Consider the following 18,478-nt stretch of genomic DNA (forward strand, 5'->3'; position numbering starts at 1 on the left):
ATATAAAAGCAGCCATATATCAGAGTATCCAAATGGATTGTACTCCTGATATTTCTCACAAGGAAAAAACTTCAATAATGATTAGATATGTAAATTTAGTAGACAAAAAATTAATTATAAATGAGTCATTTATAAGATTTATTGAAGTAACTGATGTGACTGGTGAAGGACTGGTAAATTCGCTTTTAAAAAGAATAGGTGAGCTTGATTTAGATATTATGAATTGTAGAGGGCAAGCATACGATAACGGTAGCAATATGAAGGGAACATATAAAGGCGTACAATCTAGAATAATTAGTTTAAACCCTCATGCAATTTATGTACCTTGCTTATCACATTCTTTTAATTTGATAATTTGTGATGCTGCTTCCAGTAGTATATACTGTAAAAAATTTTTCGGAATATTGCAACATTTATACTCCGTATTTTCTGCATCTACAAAAAGGTGGGAAATTATACAAAAGCATTTAAATATTATGCTTAAACCATTATGTGATACTCGATGGGAAGCCAAAGTAGATGCAGTCAAAGCAGTGTATACAGTTTGAACAAACTTATAATGCCTTAGAAGAATTTATTGGTGCAATTGACGATAACACAGCAGTATCCAAAGCTAAGTCTACTAGATTCATTACAAGAAATGCCATTTATTTTAAGCTTATCTGTGTGGTTTACAATATTGTCAAAAATTAATAGTATCAACAAAATATTTCAAGTAAAAACAATTGTTCTTGACTCTGCTTTTAATTTAGTGAATAAAATTAAAAATGAAATCCAAAATTTAAGATCAAAATTTAACACATTTTTAGACGATGCAAAAATGATAGAACGAAACTTGAATATTTCCGAAGACTTCCATGAAAAAAGAATTCGAAAAAGAAAAAGATTATTTTCTGAACTAGCAGAAGATGAAGTTTTACTAAACCCGGTAGAGGAATTTAGATGTCACTTTTTCAACGTTGTGATCGATACTGTTATTGTACAAATAGATGAGAGATTTAAAAATATACCCAATGTTATTTCTTATTTTAAATTAATCACTGATATAAAAACATTAGAAAAAAATGAACTAGAAAACCACTCAAGGGATTTTGTAAAATATTATAGTAAAGATGTAAATGAAGACATTATTATTATTATTATTCCTGACACCTCCAAGGAGTCCGAAGACTCATCGCGGGAGGACACTAACCGTCTCAACCACTACACCGAACCTCTACTACGAATCGTCTCCATCAACGCCATCTACCACCCATCTCCACCACAACTGGTATTCTATGTCTGTAAATTGCGTGTGTTCTGAAGGACCGATTTGTCTGTATGCAGGATGAAAAACCCGAGTTTCCAGGAGAAAAAACCCTGCTACCTCTGTATATGAGATCGGCTAACTCACCTTCGATTGAAAATCATCCAGATAAAGATTCCTCCTGTCGCGATGAGAATCGAACTTAGGCCTATTCCAATCGAAGGGCACAATGTACCGTTGTTCTTCCAATTGCTCTACAGAGGTACTTAATACAGGAAATTGATTTGTTACGAGAATTGATCTTGGACCAAAAAAATGTAAATAACGTGCAAGACATATTGCAATATATATTAAATAATAGTTATAATGAACTATTTCCAAACGTGCTAACTGTATTGAAAATTTTCTTTACGTTACCAGTTACTATAGCAAGTACAGAGCGTTCTTTTAGCAAATTAAAATTGATAAAGAATTATCTTTGGTGATTCTTTATCAATTTTAATTTGCTAAAAGTACGTGCAAAGAATGCTTAAATGCACTTGCTATATTAAGCATTGAAAATGAAATTGCCAAAAATTTTAATTTTTCGGAAATGATTAATGACATAGCAAAAAAAAAAAAAAAAAAAATCGCATATTTAAATAAATACATATTAAGCAATATACGTGTTAGTAAATCTAGGCCCCTAAATAGTAAACCTATTTATTTTTTTATGTGCTTAAATTAATTTTTTTATTACTTTAAACAATAATTAATTGTAAATAGTTTTTGTATGCCAGTTAGTGAGCCAGGTTACTTTTGTTTGTGTTAAATATTTATTTATTTTAATTATTTAATACTTTTGTTTTGTGTTCAGTAAACGTTATGTTAACCTGTTATATTTCGAATGTGTTTTTTTTTTTTTTTTTTTTTTTTTTTTGTTTTCATGTGCCAAAATCATTTGCAGGTAAGAGGTTTTACAATGTGTTTATTTCGAATCCTTTAATTTTTACCTTTGAAAATTATTTTAGGGCCCCAAAAGGTTTCTTGCACTCGGACCCCTTTATAGAGAAGGCCGGCCCTGATTTTGTCGTAGGCATCAAGAACAGTTAAAGAATTTCCCTGAAGGGAGAAATTTAGTTCATTTAATTTCGGAAAAAATGACTGAAAGATAGGATAGTGTCGATAACCATGCTTTGTCCACAAGGAGTGATGCAAAATTAGAATTACGTTCATTTACAAACAATAAAACTTTGTGCCTTAATTGAAAGACGTTTGTTAGTAATTTGCCCCTGTAAATCCAGCGAATTTCAGAATGAAGCAATAGTTGTATATGTTCGCTGTCCATTTCATTGCAGAATACTGAAAATAACCTATTATTTAGCAGGCAAGCCTTAATAAAATTAACTAGCTTTACAGCATTGTATAGCACAGTTTTAAATTCTGATGGTATTCCTTTGGAGACCAACCTTTCCCTATGTATAAAAGAATATACTCAATTCATATCCAGAGAAACTAAATTTAGAAATTAAACAATGTTTAATTTCTAAATGTCGCAGTTTCGCAGGTTTAATGCACTTGTTCGACAACACTTCATAACACATTGAGGTTTCTGTTCTTTCATCTCTACACCAAGTAAACCCAAATTCCAAATATGAACTGTTATAGGAGAGAATGACTACTATTTGGGTAATTTTAACCCTGATGAAGCCAACAGCCACAGTTCACCAACTGTGGCTGTTGGCTTCATCAGGGTTAAAATTATATAAATGTATAATTTTATTAAACATGTATAATAAATGTATAGTACTATAAATGTATAATACTATTTTAAACTAAGTTATACCAACTGGTTTCACCAACTGAGGCTGTTGGCTTCATCAGGATTAAAATTATATAAATGTAAGAACACTTAAATGCTAAAAAACTGTTTGCACTTAAACCATAAATGGACCGAATACAATTGCATTTTTATAAAAGTAGAAGAACGTGTACATCACACGTATAGCATGTGCATGATCTACTAGTTATTTGTAAGAACACTTAAACGCTAAAAAACTGTTTGCACTGAAACTATAAATGGGCCGAATACAATTGCATTTTGTTCTGTAGTTAGCAGCAAAATTTAATTCTGGCATGTTGAAAGATCTAATGAGGGTCTTCCAGATCTCGGGCAGATTTAATCCTTGGTTTCTATTTAGGTTTTCTTCTGAATGGAGAACTGTTGTTCCTTTTATCATTCGGGAGCAGAAACCTCCTCTAAGTAGGGCATGGAGCTTTTATCCCATTACATATTAGCTTTTTTAAACTTTTTACCAGCAATTAACAGGCCTTGCAATGGGAAGCCCTCTTTCACCACCTTGATATGCTTGTGCTGATCTCTTTATGGAGAAATTTGAAAATAAAATTTTATCTCAACTGTACCCTAAACCCGCAGTTTGGTGGAGATACGTTGACGATATTTTTATTGTTTCTATTGGTTATCTTTCTCCAGTTCTAGAGCGAATTTAATTTTGTGATGTAAAGAGTTGATTTTGCTTGGGAAATCGAAAAAATACGGAAAAGGATTTGTTCGATTTCCTAAGCAAAATCAACTCTTTACATCACAAAATTAAATTCACTCTAGAACTGGAGAAAGATAACCAATTACCATTTCTGGACATTTTAATTAAACGAATAAATGGACTTATCAGCCTTACAGTTTATCGCAGACCTACCAATACAGGTAGATACTTACACTTCACTTCTTCACAGCATATCTCTCAGAAACTTAGCATTGTACACATGCTAAAAAATAGTGTCTCTCTCTCTCTCATTACAACTGATGATAAAGATCTCCAAGATGAACTATCCCTGATATCAAATAATCTTACAAAGAATGGTCATCCTAGGAAATTGCTCCACAAGATTCTTTTTTGTGACTGCCCCCCCCCCCCCCCCCCCCCATAAAGACGACCGGAAGATATACATTACAATTCTACTATTGTGATTCCGTTTACATTGACAGTTTCTAATAAGATTGCTAAACTCCTCAAGCCACATTGAATACGAGTAACTTTTAAACCTTCATAGACCATTTGCCAATTCTTAAGATCCCCAAAAGACGGTCATCCTTTTTTCAAATATGCCGGAATTTACAACATACCCTGCTGTGCGGCTTAATCGGGATTAGCCTTTCATTTTGCTAGGACTAACCATGTCATAGAATGGGATAAAAGCTCCATGCCCTACTTAGAGAAGGATTTCCACTCCAGAATGATAAAAGACACAACAGTTCTCCATTCAGAAGAAAACCTAAACAGAAACCAAGGATTGATTCTGCCTGAGATCTGAAAGACCCTCCTTAGATCTTTCAATATGCTAGAATTAAATTTTGCTGCCAACTACAGAACAAAATGCAATTGTATTCGGCCTATTTATAGTTTCAGTGCAAACAGTTTTTTAGCGTTTAAGTGTTCTTACTTTTATATAATTTTAACCCTGATGAAGCCAACAGCTGCAGTTGGCAAAACTAGTTGGTATAACTTAGTTTAAAATAACTATATTTGACCAAAAAAAAAACCTAACTAGTAGTCATTCTCTCCTATAGTTCTCGTGATCAAAAATAACCATTTTATTATTACGAACTGTTATATTTCCTACTATATTAATGATAAAAGGAACAACAGTTCTCCATTCAGAAGAAAACCTAAATAGAAACCAAGGATTATATCTGCCCGAGATCTGGAAGACCCTCATTAAATCTTTCAACATGCCAGAATTAAATTTTGCTGCTAACTACAGAACAAAATGCAATTGTATTCGGCCCATTTATAGTTTCAGTGCAAACAGTTTTTTAGCATTTAAGTGTTCTTACTTTTATATAATTTTAACCCTGATGAAGCCAACAGCTGCAGTTGGCGAAACTAGTTGGTATAACTTAGTTTAAAATAACTATATTTGACCAAAAAAAAACCTAACTAGTAGTCATTCTCTCCTATAGTTCTCGTGGTCAAAAATAACCATTTTATTATTATGAACTGTTATATTTCCTACTTTAATAGTATCACATTTACTCGCCGTTACAACACGCATATCAAAATTAGGGTTGGCATCACCTGTTTCATTTGCTCTTCTTTTCAAAGTCCTAGTTCTAAGTCACTTTTACATTATTAAAAAAAACGTTTCCGAAAAATATATAACTATATAAATACTGGGGTTAACTCATGACACACTTTGTCCAAGTATCATTTAGCACTTTTGAAGATATACTGAGCCTTGGAGGGAAATCTTCAATAATAATCAATAAACAAGCAATTAGTTGAATTGAGGATAAAACATGTTCACTTGAAATCTGACTAAACAGCAAGGGAAGGCAGAAGCAATAAAACTATATTGTTGTTCATTTCACTCCTCTTATAATTCATCATTCTGCTGCTATAAATTATTGTAGTGCCAGAATAATGAGTAATAAAATAGGGGTGAAGTGAATAACAATTTAGTTTTATTGCTTCTGCCATTGAACATTCTGATGCTATTTGTTGTTTTTTTCAAGTCTCCATTTCATTTCAATAATTTTACTTATTCAATTTTAATTTGTTTGGATAATTAAAAAATATATATTTATTTAATTAATTTAAGTCTGCCTGCGAACCAACAACGCCAATCGCTGCAGACCACAGGTTGAGAAGGTCTAAGGCACTTTGTACAGTATCAATCCACCTATATCTTGGTCTTCCTCTGGGTCATTTTCCTTCCAACCTGGCAGAGAACATTTGTTTTGCTAATCTTTCCAAGACAATTCTATTTAAGTGATCATACTACCTGAGATTAGCTCTGCTAATGCATTCCTGGATACTGACAATGTCAAGTTCTTTCCTAATATCCTCGTTTTTAATATGGTATTGCCATTGATGATATCTGTTAATGCCTCTAATTTTTCTCAGGACTCTCATATCTGCGAGCACTAGTGTTTGGTCAAGTGTTCTACTTCTGACCAAGTTCTCAGATCCATAAGTTAAAACTGGTTTGAACACTGTCTTATATACAGCTAATTTAGTGTTCTGACTAATTTCTATCTTATTCCATATAAATTTATTCAATTGACTTCCTACCATACCAGCTTTGTTGATTCTGTTGGTTATTTCCATATTTAATTTACCATCTTCACTAAAATTCATGCCTAAGTAGCTGAAATGTTTTACTTGTTCCACAAGTACTCCGTTCACAATAGTTGCCATTTTCAACGATTCTGCCTATTTTCATTGTCTTTGTCTTTTTATTGCTGACTTATATACCATATCTATTACAACAGTTATTCAATATAGTTAGGGAATCTGGCAGACTTGTAGCGGATTTATTTAGCAGTATAACATCGTCCACATAAAGCAAAGAGCTGTCAATAACATATCCAATTTTGATATCATGTTTAATGCCACTTTCCTTCATAATGTGATCCATATATACAGGGTGTTCGGGATAAATTTGACATATTTATAATTAATTATATTTTTCCGTAAGTTACATGTATTAACACACACTTCTCTTCATTTAAAAGTTTGGACCCTTCTTCATTCATATACAAGATGTCAGAAAGGATGGATAGCTGGAACCCACCTGAATCATGGAAGAGAATAACTTGTATCATGATGATTCGTGCCCGCCATCAAAATAAGGATATTACGACTGCTGCCCAATGCTCCCTGAATACAGTAAAAACAATCAGGCATGAACTAGAGACTTGCAATGGTGACTACGAGGATGTAGCAAGAAGAAAGATCCCTAGCAGACGATCTGATTGCGTTCGTACAGCAGAATTCCTCGCAAATCTGCAGGAACAGGTGTTGAAGAACCCTGGCATTGGAATTCGGGCTTTGTTCGTGGAGTTGCTAACTGTAGTCAAGCCCTGGATAACAAGGGTAGCCAATGGTAGGCCGTATGTATGGCAGCAGGATTCGGCCCCTTGCCACACCTCTGGGAAAAGTCAAAAATGGTTGTCTGAAAATTTCTACGACTTCACCAGTCCAAATGTTTGGCCTCCAAACTCCCCAGACCTTAACCCCATGGATTATTTTGTATGGGGCGCAGTTGAAAAAGACACCAATCGCACTTCCAGTAATACAAAAGCCCAGTTAATGGATAAAATTAAAACAGTTTTTGCGGCCCTTCCCAGGGAGACTGTAGCATCAGCTTGTTCGAGGTTCCGAAGCAGAATTGAAGCTGTGATCGATGCTAATGGTGGTTATTTTGAGTAAATCTTGTTGATAGTATTGTAATTAACTCTGCCTGTAATGTTTTTTTGTCAATTCATTAAATTTAATAGATACAAAGAAGATTTTCTTTTTCCTTACGAAACTGTCAAATTTATCCCGAACACCCTGTATAATGAATAGCAGAGGGGATAATGTACATCCTTGTCTCACACCAGATTTAACATTAAACCATCTTCCTGTACTTCCTTCAATTCTAACTGCTGACTTACAACTCAAATAGAGACTATGTATTGCTTGATATAATGCCCCATTGACACCATATAACTGCAGCATATTGAATAGCTTCTCGCTTGGCACCTTGTCATATGCCTTTTCCAGATCGACAAAATTTAAGTATAGATCTTTGTTATATTCCAACGCTTTCTCAACTATTTGTCATAAAGTGAAGATCTGATCCTGACAGCCTCTATTTGGCCTGAATCCAGCTTGTTCTTCACGAAGCTTTTCTTCCACAATTCTCAACTGTTTCTCAGGTATACTTGCATAAACCCAGGACCACTCAGCAGGGAAATACCTCTGTAATTCTCACATTCAGTTTTATTTCCCTTTTTATATATGGGTACTATGAGAGCTCTACTCCAATCATTGGGAATTTGCCCCTCTGTACAGGCCATCTGAGCTATGCAGTGCAGCTACTGTAAGACTTTTATACCACCATACTGCAGCATTTCTGGTCGAATGTCATCCACTCCTGCTGCCTTTCCACATTTCAAGCCTTTGATGGCTTTTTCTACTTCAATTCGATGTAATTACTCCATAATTCAAGGATATCTTTTTCTTCTGTTTTCATGTAACCTTTATCATCTCTAACTCTTATTACAGCACGCATTCCTCCATTTCTAAGCTTCTTCAACAACCTCCAGAATATCTCGATATTAATTTTCTATGTTCTTGCCAAAGTCCTCCCATGACTTTTGTTTAGCTAGTTTTACACAGTGTTTAGCTTTCTTACATTTGTCTCTGTATTCTCTAAGAGCATAAGCTGACTTATTTGCCTGGAACTTTTGATATGCTTTCTTCTTTTCCTTCACTGTCTCTTTAATTTCCTGTGTCCACAATGGAGTTCTGATTTTTCTATCCTTGCAGACAACCTCACCACATGCCTCTCTGGCTGAATCAATCAGGGTTTTCTTCAAGGCTTGCCAATGAATCTCCAAGGTTTGGTTCCTGTTCTCAAACTCCTCCAATTTCAAATCATCTGTACACTCTGGTGTCCTGCACCAGGGAGAAAACATCACTATCAACAATAACATAGTCAATGAGACTTTCCTTTTTCCTTGCTTCTTCTCTCCATGTGAATTTGTGCAAATTTTTATGTTGGAACATGGGGTTAGTAATAACCAGTCCATGTCCTGAGCAGAAATCCAACAGGTATTTGCCATTATTATTAGTTTTGCTCTTTTCTCCAAATTTTCCTAAAATATTTTTGAATGTCTGACAATGATTTCCTACTCTGCTATTTAGATCCCCAACAAGGACCAACTTTCCTTTTTCATTGTGTCAGTTGCTTTCTCTAAGGCCTCAAAAAATTCCTCCACTTCTACCTTAGTAGAACCTTCTGTGGGACCATAGGCACAAATAAGTCTCATTGTCCATTTTCCCATTCTGATATTTGCCCTCCACATTAGTCTACTTGAGACTGACTGCCATTCAAGATTAGCCTCATATTTAGTGTTGAATACCATGGGTACTCCTGCTTATCCTTGATTGTCACTGCCTGAATATAACATTTTGTATTTATTGCTCAGAGAGATCTCACCAGTTTTTGTCTTTTTTTTTGTTTCAGTCACCCCTATTATGTCGATCTGGTACTTCTCTAATTCCTCAGCTAGCTCCATTTCTTTGCCATTCAAGCTTCTTATGTTGATAGTACCGATCTTTAACTTTCATCTCTACACCAAGTAAACCCAAATTCCAAATATGAACTGTTATAGGAGAGAATTGATGTTGAGTTGGGGTGTATTTTCAGATTTGTTCCAGTAGCTGACTTTTCGGAGTTTGCCCTGGTTCCCTGGCGAAAACAACGGTGGCCTTGTTTAACCAGAAGACTCCCCAACCGGCATGAAATTTTGTCATGTTGTACCATCATTTTGTATTTTGGTTTAAGCCAATAAAAATACAATTTGGTCGGTTAAATCCCAAATTGCCAGCCCATCCTCGTTCGTTCAGTATCCAGGTAGATACCCAAAAAGGTGCACCATGAGAAGGTGAGGATTGGACATTAGGTTATATAAGGGGTGCTTAAGGATCAAAGCTTATATATATATTAAATTTTTTTTTTTCATTGTTGTGTGTCACAAGTTGTTGAAAGAGCTATCAGATTTGTTTTATTCATCTGCATGCATTATTTCTCCATTCTCGAGGGGGGGGGAATATTGAACTTTAGCCACAGGGATCTTTATGAAGCTGATAACTAATCTCCTTTTTTCCCTTTCACCTGGACTAACTTTGGTGAAAACTGGATGGATGGAATATAATGAAGCATATTTTGTATCTCTGATAACATTTGTTCAGTCATATCACTTCTGGTTTAAATGAGTTTTAATTTATTGTAAAAATGATTCAAGAGAAACTAAATTTTTTGCTACGAATCATAATGTAGTATAGTTTGGTGTCTGCAGCGCATTATAGATACTTCAGCTTTCTGCTAAAGTGCTAAAACTAAATAGTTATTGCAAACCATCTATTAATGTATGTCTTGAAAACATTTCCACAGTTGTTTATATATCACTCTTAAAATATACACTGGTGTGAAGCTTAGTCTCTCAAATGTTGATTTCACAAATTTTATTGTACACACAGGGCTGCATTTATACTTTTGGAGGCCCAAGGCTCAATATCATTATGAGGCCCTCAAAAATGAGCATTTTTTTAGTTTATTGAAAATAAAAGTCAACATTGGTATACATATATTTGCATTTTAAAAAAAGTATAAAAATAACTCAGTTCAAATTTAAATAAAAAAATTAATAACTAAAAGTTTTTTTCTGGCTTTGGTTTTAGCAAATATATCTATAATGTCATCATAATTGACCATGTCTATTACATATGATTCAATGCATAATAACGACAGGTCACTTGTTTTATTTTGGTGCAAGTTGCGTCTTAAATAATTTTTTATTCGTTGTTTCAACACTGAAAATGAGCATTCAGCACTTGCATTTGAAATAGGCATCGTCGAAAATATTTTTAAAATTGTTTCTATGTTCGGAAAAGTAGACCTTAACCCATCGTTTATAAATTTGTACATATTTTTAATTGAAGAATTTTCTTCCTTTATCATTATTAAAAATTGCTTAACTTCAATAAATTTTTCTGGATCAATATCAGTCCCATATGTTTGCAAAATTTTATCAATACTAGTCTTGTACTTGTCTTGATCTATATCTTCCTGCAAAAAAATGTCAAACATATCTAATTTGCCGAAATAGCTTTTTGTTCTTTCATTAATTTCCAAAATTAGCTTATTGCAAATGACATTATTGTTACAGTATGACAGGAATGAGTGAGACACGATTACTAATGATTACAGCCGCGATTACTAATGATTCTGTGAAAAGATTGTATAGGAGAAATAGCGTGCAGCATGTTGATGTATGAGGTGATTTTCATGGTCAAAAGGATTCATATTTGAGGATGGATAACACTTGAATGAGATGTTAGGTGAATGGAGAAACTTTTGTTCAGTAAATGAGAGCAATTGTGCATAGTAAAGGAAACTAGAAAGATGACTGCATAAAAGAATGGATACATGCATTAAAATTAATAGGTCAAAAATATGAATGTAATGACACACGCATGAGAGAGAGAGAGAGAGAGAGAGAGAGAGAGAGAGAGAGAGAGAGAGAGAGAGAGAGAGAGAGAGAGAATGATAGTAAATTATAGATAATGCCAGGAATGTGGGAAGGCTACTCATATCAAGAAAGAATAGTGACAACAGTGGAAATATAATGAGGGATTTGAATAAAAATCAACTCCAGCTTCCTATTTGAAATGGTGTACACATTAACACCAGAAGTATCTGAAATAAACACAAGGAGGTCTTTTAGAAATAACAATTGCAGGATGACCAAAAATTATTGGCATCATATTGTTCTGGTTGACAGAAGATGATATCCCCACAAGAATAGAATCAAGTTCATGTATTAAGGAGCACAGACCAATACTAATGGCAAGGAAAGTAGTGCTGCTAATTATTGCAGAGGAATTAAATCCAACCAGAGTATAAATCTTTACTGGCATTGGTAGAATGAGTAACACAAGCACATGATTTGCAGCTATGAGTTTGAATAAGATACACCATAAATCTTAATGACCAAGGAAATCTATCCTTGTAGATGATTCAATATTGCAAGGAGGAGAATGCGTCAGCACGGTTAGCCTAATGGCTATGTGCTTCGTAACCATATGCCTGGGAAAGGAGTGTCCTGGGTTCGATTCCTGTTGCCAACGTGCGGAGCTTAAGGATCTTTCTCAGATATAGCCAAGTTAGCTGGTCTTGAGCGTTGACAGCAGGATTTTTCTCCTACAAGCAGGCAAACCGGCCCCGTGAACACATGCAGCTACAGCCATAGAATATACCAGGAGGCATGGGGCTAGTCACCTTTTCCTCGAGATGGGCATGACATGGAAGGGACGAAAATGCATTTAATGTGAGGGAAAGGGAATTTATAGAATTACTAAGGAAAAACTCCCTTAAGCAGCATGTGATGGAAGATACTTGTGGTACAAGAACATTTGTTTCTAGTAATACTATCTAAGATTCTCACTTAAATAAGGTGACTGATATGCCTAAAATTAGTGAAAGTGTTCATGTGGATTTGACTTTGGGATGTGACAAATTATTACTATTATTAAGAGAGAAAGAGACCTTCAGGGAGTCAGGAACTCATTGAGGGAGGCAATACTATTCGCACCAACACACACAATATCCAATGGCAATCCATTCCATGACAGAAAAATATAGCCCTCATCCTGTTCTTGACAGTATTCATTCTCAACATCCAAGGATGCCCTTGCATTCTTTCCCCACTCTCCATAAAATTAAAAATTCCATTTACTGAAAGTCTGTATAACCCTATCAGAAGTTTATAACTCTCAATCATATAACCCTCTTTCTCTGGTTTGATTACTGCAGCTTACAAATTTTCAATCTGTCTTCATAATGTATTCCACAATCCTGATATCATTTCTGATACTCTCCTTTGCACTCTCTCCACTGTATCAGAATCACTACAGAAACCAATAGTCCAAGTGAGGTTTTATCAAGGCCTTGTAAAGAGGAAAATGTCAAAGTTCATTTCAGCATTGCAATTATTCTCTGAGTTATATTTAAAATTTTTGCTATATGACCCTTGAACTTCAACTCCTGTCTACTAAAACTCTAAGATCCCTAGCCTGATCAGTTTATTCTAGCATAATCCCACTAAAGTGTATGACCTTACATTCATTAACATTGCAATAACAGCCATTTTCACACGCTCACAATTTCAACCTATTCAGATCAATCTGCAAGCATTGCATATCATGCAATACTTGCAGATCGATTCATCATCAGCAAATATCTGTATGTCACATGTCAAATCTTTCCCAAAGTCATTAATGTACAGATTATGTACAGATAATGATAATGTACAGATTGAATAACAATAGACTAAGGACTAATCCTTGAGGTATGCCACTGGTTACCTTAAATCTTGCAGGTTCACATCCCCCATATGACTTTTTGATATCTGTCAGTCAGCCATCCTCTTATCCATGTCAACAGTTTATAATCTAATCCCATATTCTCCAATTTGTGTAACAGTCTTCCATGGTATTAGGGACATGCAATATGGGATTACCATATATTGTTTCCACTCTTTCAGAATCTTTCCTGTTCTGAGATTCAAATTATATAGCCTGGTCAAAGGAACAGCTAGTTCAGTTGAACACAATTTTAGCATCTGTGCTGATATCCCATCAATTTCTATTGCAGAATTCTTATTCAGTTTGTGCAACAGCTTTAGTACCTCTTCCTCCTCATACAGTGACAAGATAGCAGTGAGTTTAATTTTGAATATACCAGGTTGATAGCTTTTAGCAAAATGGATACGCATTAGTTGGACAATCTCTCATGCATCGGTCACCTGCATTCAGTAGAGTTATTCTTTCAAATTCACGATTCTTTGGTTATCTTTAACTTGTAGAGCTAGTTTTTTTTCATGCTCAGCTTTCCATACAACACTTTTGACTTTTCTGGCCTGCTGCTTATAATTATCAAAACTGACATCATCCTTATGCACATGATATTCCTTCCACATTAACTTTTTTTTTTTTTTTTTTTTACGAATCTCTTATATAATTAGTTCACACATCCATTTCACTTCTACTCTATTTATTCTTTGAACTCTAGGGACACATTCTGATATTGCATCATTTAAGTATTTTTTAAACACCTCCCATGCACTGTCAATATCTTTCCCATCCAGCAACTGATACCCCTGGCAGTGATAATTTCTTGCTTTGTAGTTCAGCATGTAACCTTTTCTGAATGGAACATTCATAAACTTAGCTCCTTCCCAAGTGGGTACTGATGATCACTGTCAGATGCAGCACTCTTTGACCATGAGTTCCTTCTGTCACATGCTGCTTGAGGAAGTTGTCTCACAACAGTTCAATAAATTAGTTTTATTCTTCTCATGAGATTTTGATAATCAATGTTTGGATAATTAAAGCACATCATGATTACTCTTTTCACACTCATTATATTTATTTAGCAATGCATTTCTTCAAGCACACCAATTAAAAGGAATGAAGGACTGTGCTAACTGAAACAGAACCTTGCACTTAATGGTTTTGAACCCAAGACAATCAGATTCTTAATACACCTCCTACAACTTCCTTACTTAAACAAGATTTCAAGAATGCAATCATGCTGTCTTACATAAAAAAATATCAAGGACAAAGTGGCTGCATTGCTCTGCGAGTACAAAAGTGGCTCTTTTACCTTTACAAAAAAATATCAAAATTCCAATATCCACCAAAACCTCCACATCACCCCATGAAAAATCCAGGCGTCTATGAGATTCATCGTTCTTACAGCATTATGTTGGCCAGACAGGAAGGTCAGGAGAGATCAGCATGTCTGAACACATAAAAGATGTTGAAAAATGAAGAGAGCATAAATCAGATCTGGCATTCCACACAATCATTATTGGCAGCAAACAAAATGTCATATATTGATTTCACAAGAAAATTTAAAGAAGCCTTGCAAATGCTTAGGATCCCTACACAATGCAATAAAAATCAAGGCTTAATTTTACATCAAGTATGGTCTGCTATCATCAAAAATTTAACTGCCACGGACCTAGGATATGGCACGCATAATACCACAGAACATGATAGCAACAACTAGCAATTTCCAGCATGCATACAGTAACGAATGTATCATTTGTATTCTGGTTTATTAATTATTTAACAGTTATCAAAAACATCTAACACGTATAAAACTTTTATGTACAATTATCCCTAATGATGTGTTACTTGTCAGGTTTTAATTATTTATTTTTTTAATAAACTCCTTATATTACAATGTGGTGTCAATACCAAAAAACTGTCTACAGAAATGTATTTCTTTGTCACTAGCAACCAATCTGCAAGGTCTGTAACAACACCCCTACTACATATTTAATGTTGTTAGACCACCCACACCAGATGGCTTCAAACCCTGCCACACGAAAAACTGTTACTAGTATCGTAGTCATACATCTCAACTCTAACTGGATTCAAGTCATCTGATATCATTAGCAGTGCATCTACTCCTCTTTTATCCTGTTTATCTTTCCTAAAAATACTGTACCCTTTGCACTCAATACCAGTTAGTACATCTGCTTCTGATAGATAGGTCTCACTAATGCCCACAAACTCTGCTACTCCTAGCATTCACATACAGACCTAATAAGTTAACTGCATGCTCTTTTGTATACTCTTGTGTGTGTGTGGTCTGCAGGACACAGTTCGACAACTTACAGATTTCTGTTCTTATCTGTTTCTTAATTATACAGAAATCTTTATACATGCTTGATAGGTCCAAAACCAGATGAGCACAGAATCATTCTCTCTCCATAATCATTTTCATAATAATAATAACCATTCTCATCATAACACAGTTACCTAACATTGTCACTCTTACATTACACATAGATTCTCACAATTCCTCCCATTAGAATTCAGTTTCCCTGACTCTCTCTCTGTTAGGTCTCATATCAATTAATAATTTTTCAAGACACTTGACACAGCCCATGCATTGAATTGTTTGACATCATAGCCCTTCTTCATAATTCATTTTGATCATATTTTGGTAATATACTAATGATTTTTACTTTCTCACTCTTCGTTCTCATTTCTTTCAACACCCTTTCATATCCTCTATCATACTGAATTTATTGCTAGTTAAGCCATCGATACCTACCAGAATTATGACTTATTTTGCTTTTCTTTTGTGTTTTTCAATTGCTTTCATCATACTTATAATTTCTGCTCTGAGAAAACTTGATGTTATAACCTGCTCATCAATGGCATGTTTTATGACAGAGTCCCCATACCAAATAACATCCTTCTTTTTATAATCAACTTTACTTACCAGATTTTCTTTATTAACCACTAATTTACCTGATTCTATGCATTGGTGTTTTCCATTTCTCTGCTGAAGTTTTTATTTTTCCTATGTTCCCCTAAATGCTTCTCGACTTCTGTAATTCCCTCATCATCTGTCTAATAATCTGCTTTAACATAGCGATTTAGGAGGTTAAATTATTTTCAATATCCTCTTCAATATTGTCTTTTGCAGGGAAAAACCTTCTTGTTCACTACTTTGCTGTTCTTGTTAGCATTCCATTTATTGTGTGTTTTTGGTGCCTATTGACAGCTGTTAATTGGCACCAAAAATGATTTAATATTATAGTATCACAATAAAAATATGCTATAAAGACACTAAATACTCCAAAAACACAAACATTTACTCTAATATACTATAAAACACTAATATTCTAAGGGAAAAAACACAATAAAACAGATAAAAATCACCAATTTTACATGAGCGCTAAATTACACCAACTACTCATAATATAACCTCGAACTCAGATAACTGTAAATTTCTGTGTGAGGTTTTCATAATCATGTGAGAGTTTCAATTAAGAAGGAATACATATTCAAGGCACGTTTACTTTTTCATAATCAAAGAAGAAGTATAAGGTAGATGATTATATTAAAGTAAGAAGACAACTTGAAGCAGTATCTCAGCATGAGAAACTATATGGCAGAGGAATCAACAGCACATGGAAAGTAGCAGAGAAAATGTTTGAAGGAAACCATATCTGATGCTTCCTCAAGGTTAGAAGAATAAATACATAGGAGTTAAAAATGGATAATTAATAATCCAAAGTAATAGCTGAATAAGAGAGAATTGTGAAGATATGATATCCTGAGAAGAATGATGATGAGGCTGAGGAGTAGTACAAATTCCAGTTGGGACAGTGACAGCAATAGTGAGGAAGGCTGAATTAGATTATTTAAAGAAGTTAATGGAACAGGCCAAGGGAAATACAGGAGAATTTTATCATTATGTAGCAAGCATGAAGAATAACCTCAGTGAATGTGTATGGTAGGAAAGTGTTAAATGCACTAAAAATAGACAAGTTGTTAAATTTTCAATTTAGTAATGTACATTTTTAAAGCAGACCTGGAAGTAAATTTTACTCTAGTCAAATACATCAGTCAGAGCGGATGGGATACTGGTATAAGAACTAAAGAAATATGAACGAGAAAGTTGGAAGTACAACTGACCTCATTGTTCAACTTAAGTCTCAACACAAGCATGATTCCTAATGGATGGAAGTAGAAGAGGAAGATATTCTATTATAAAAGGTTGGAGTTAGGACTAATGCAATAAATAATGGACTTATCAGTTCTCTAGTGTGGTTATCAAGAAACTGGAGAAGTTGATTAGGAATTTACATCTGAATGTGGGCAGATAACATTAGAGTAACATTCTACAAGAGTAACAGCAGAGCTGGATAAGGGAAATTAATATACTACAATATTATAGGATTCACAATATATATATATATATATATCAATCTCACACAAGAGGTTGCTAAACCAGTAACATCAGTACTCTGTGTGTGTGTGTGTGTGTGTGTGTGTGTGTGTGTGTGTGTGTGTGTGTGTGTTATATGAGCAAGCAGTTAAGAAGGAAAACGACTCTATTCATAAAATTTTTGAGCAACTGCAAGTTGTAGTCCTCAGGAAAAACTCTGTAAGGAAGACTGTTCTAGAACACAAAGGTACATGATATGAAAGATGATGAGGAATTGGTTTGGTATGTTTGAAGCTAGACAGTTTATGAATGTAACAAGAAACTGACTGCACAATTCCTAACTAATTTATGGGTTTAAGAGCAAGTGTGAGAAAGGAGTAAGCACACTGAGTGGAACAGCAACCATGAAAATACCTGTAGAAGAGAAATTAAGTAGAAAAACTACATCTATGGGAGTGACTTGAGTAAATCTGTGAGACAAAGGTCACTAATTAATTAAACTGGCATTTTTTGAGAAATTTATGGTGTACCATCTCATATGTCTGAACAATTAAGAAGTAGGACAGATTTGGAGTTTAAGCAGTTTTAGGAATTGTACAGGTGAGAACTAATGTCTTGAGCTTTTGGAAAAGTACATCTAGTTTTTTTTGGATGCAGAGCTGCTGGAGGCGTATTAAGAATTTTGTTAATACACATCTGACAGCTACTTTACTTAAACAAGATTTTAAGAATGCACACTATCTTACATCAAGAATATTACAGACAGAGTGGCAAAGCTGCTCTGTAAGTCCAAAATTAAGATAGCTTTTTACCATTGCGTAAAATCTCCAGATACTCACATTCAACAAAACCTCCACTTCATCCCATGAAAAAACCAGGTATTTATGAGATTCATTGCTATTGTGGTATTTGCTATGTAAGCCA

General features: G+C 34.5%; 1 protein-coding gene across 1 annotated transcript in view; it reads right to left on the reverse strand.

Annotated features, from left to right (window-relative positions):
• The window catches only part of LOC150110408 (presequence protease, mitochondrial), a 320,487-nt gene that overhangs the window by 58,930 nt on the left and 243,079 nt on the right, over positions 1–18,478 (reverse strand). The gene's annotated exons all lie outside the window — the stretch shown is intronic.

This window comes from Typopeltis vanoorti, chromosome 1, assembly GCF_054136105.1.
Source record: "Typopeltis vanoorti isolate ZY-2024b chromosome 1, IOZ_Tvanoo_1.0, whole genome shotgun sequence".
Classification (NCBI taxonomy): domain Eukaryota; kingdom Metazoa; phylum Arthropoda; class Arachnida; order Uropygi; family Thelyphonidae; genus Typopeltis; species Typopeltis vanoorti.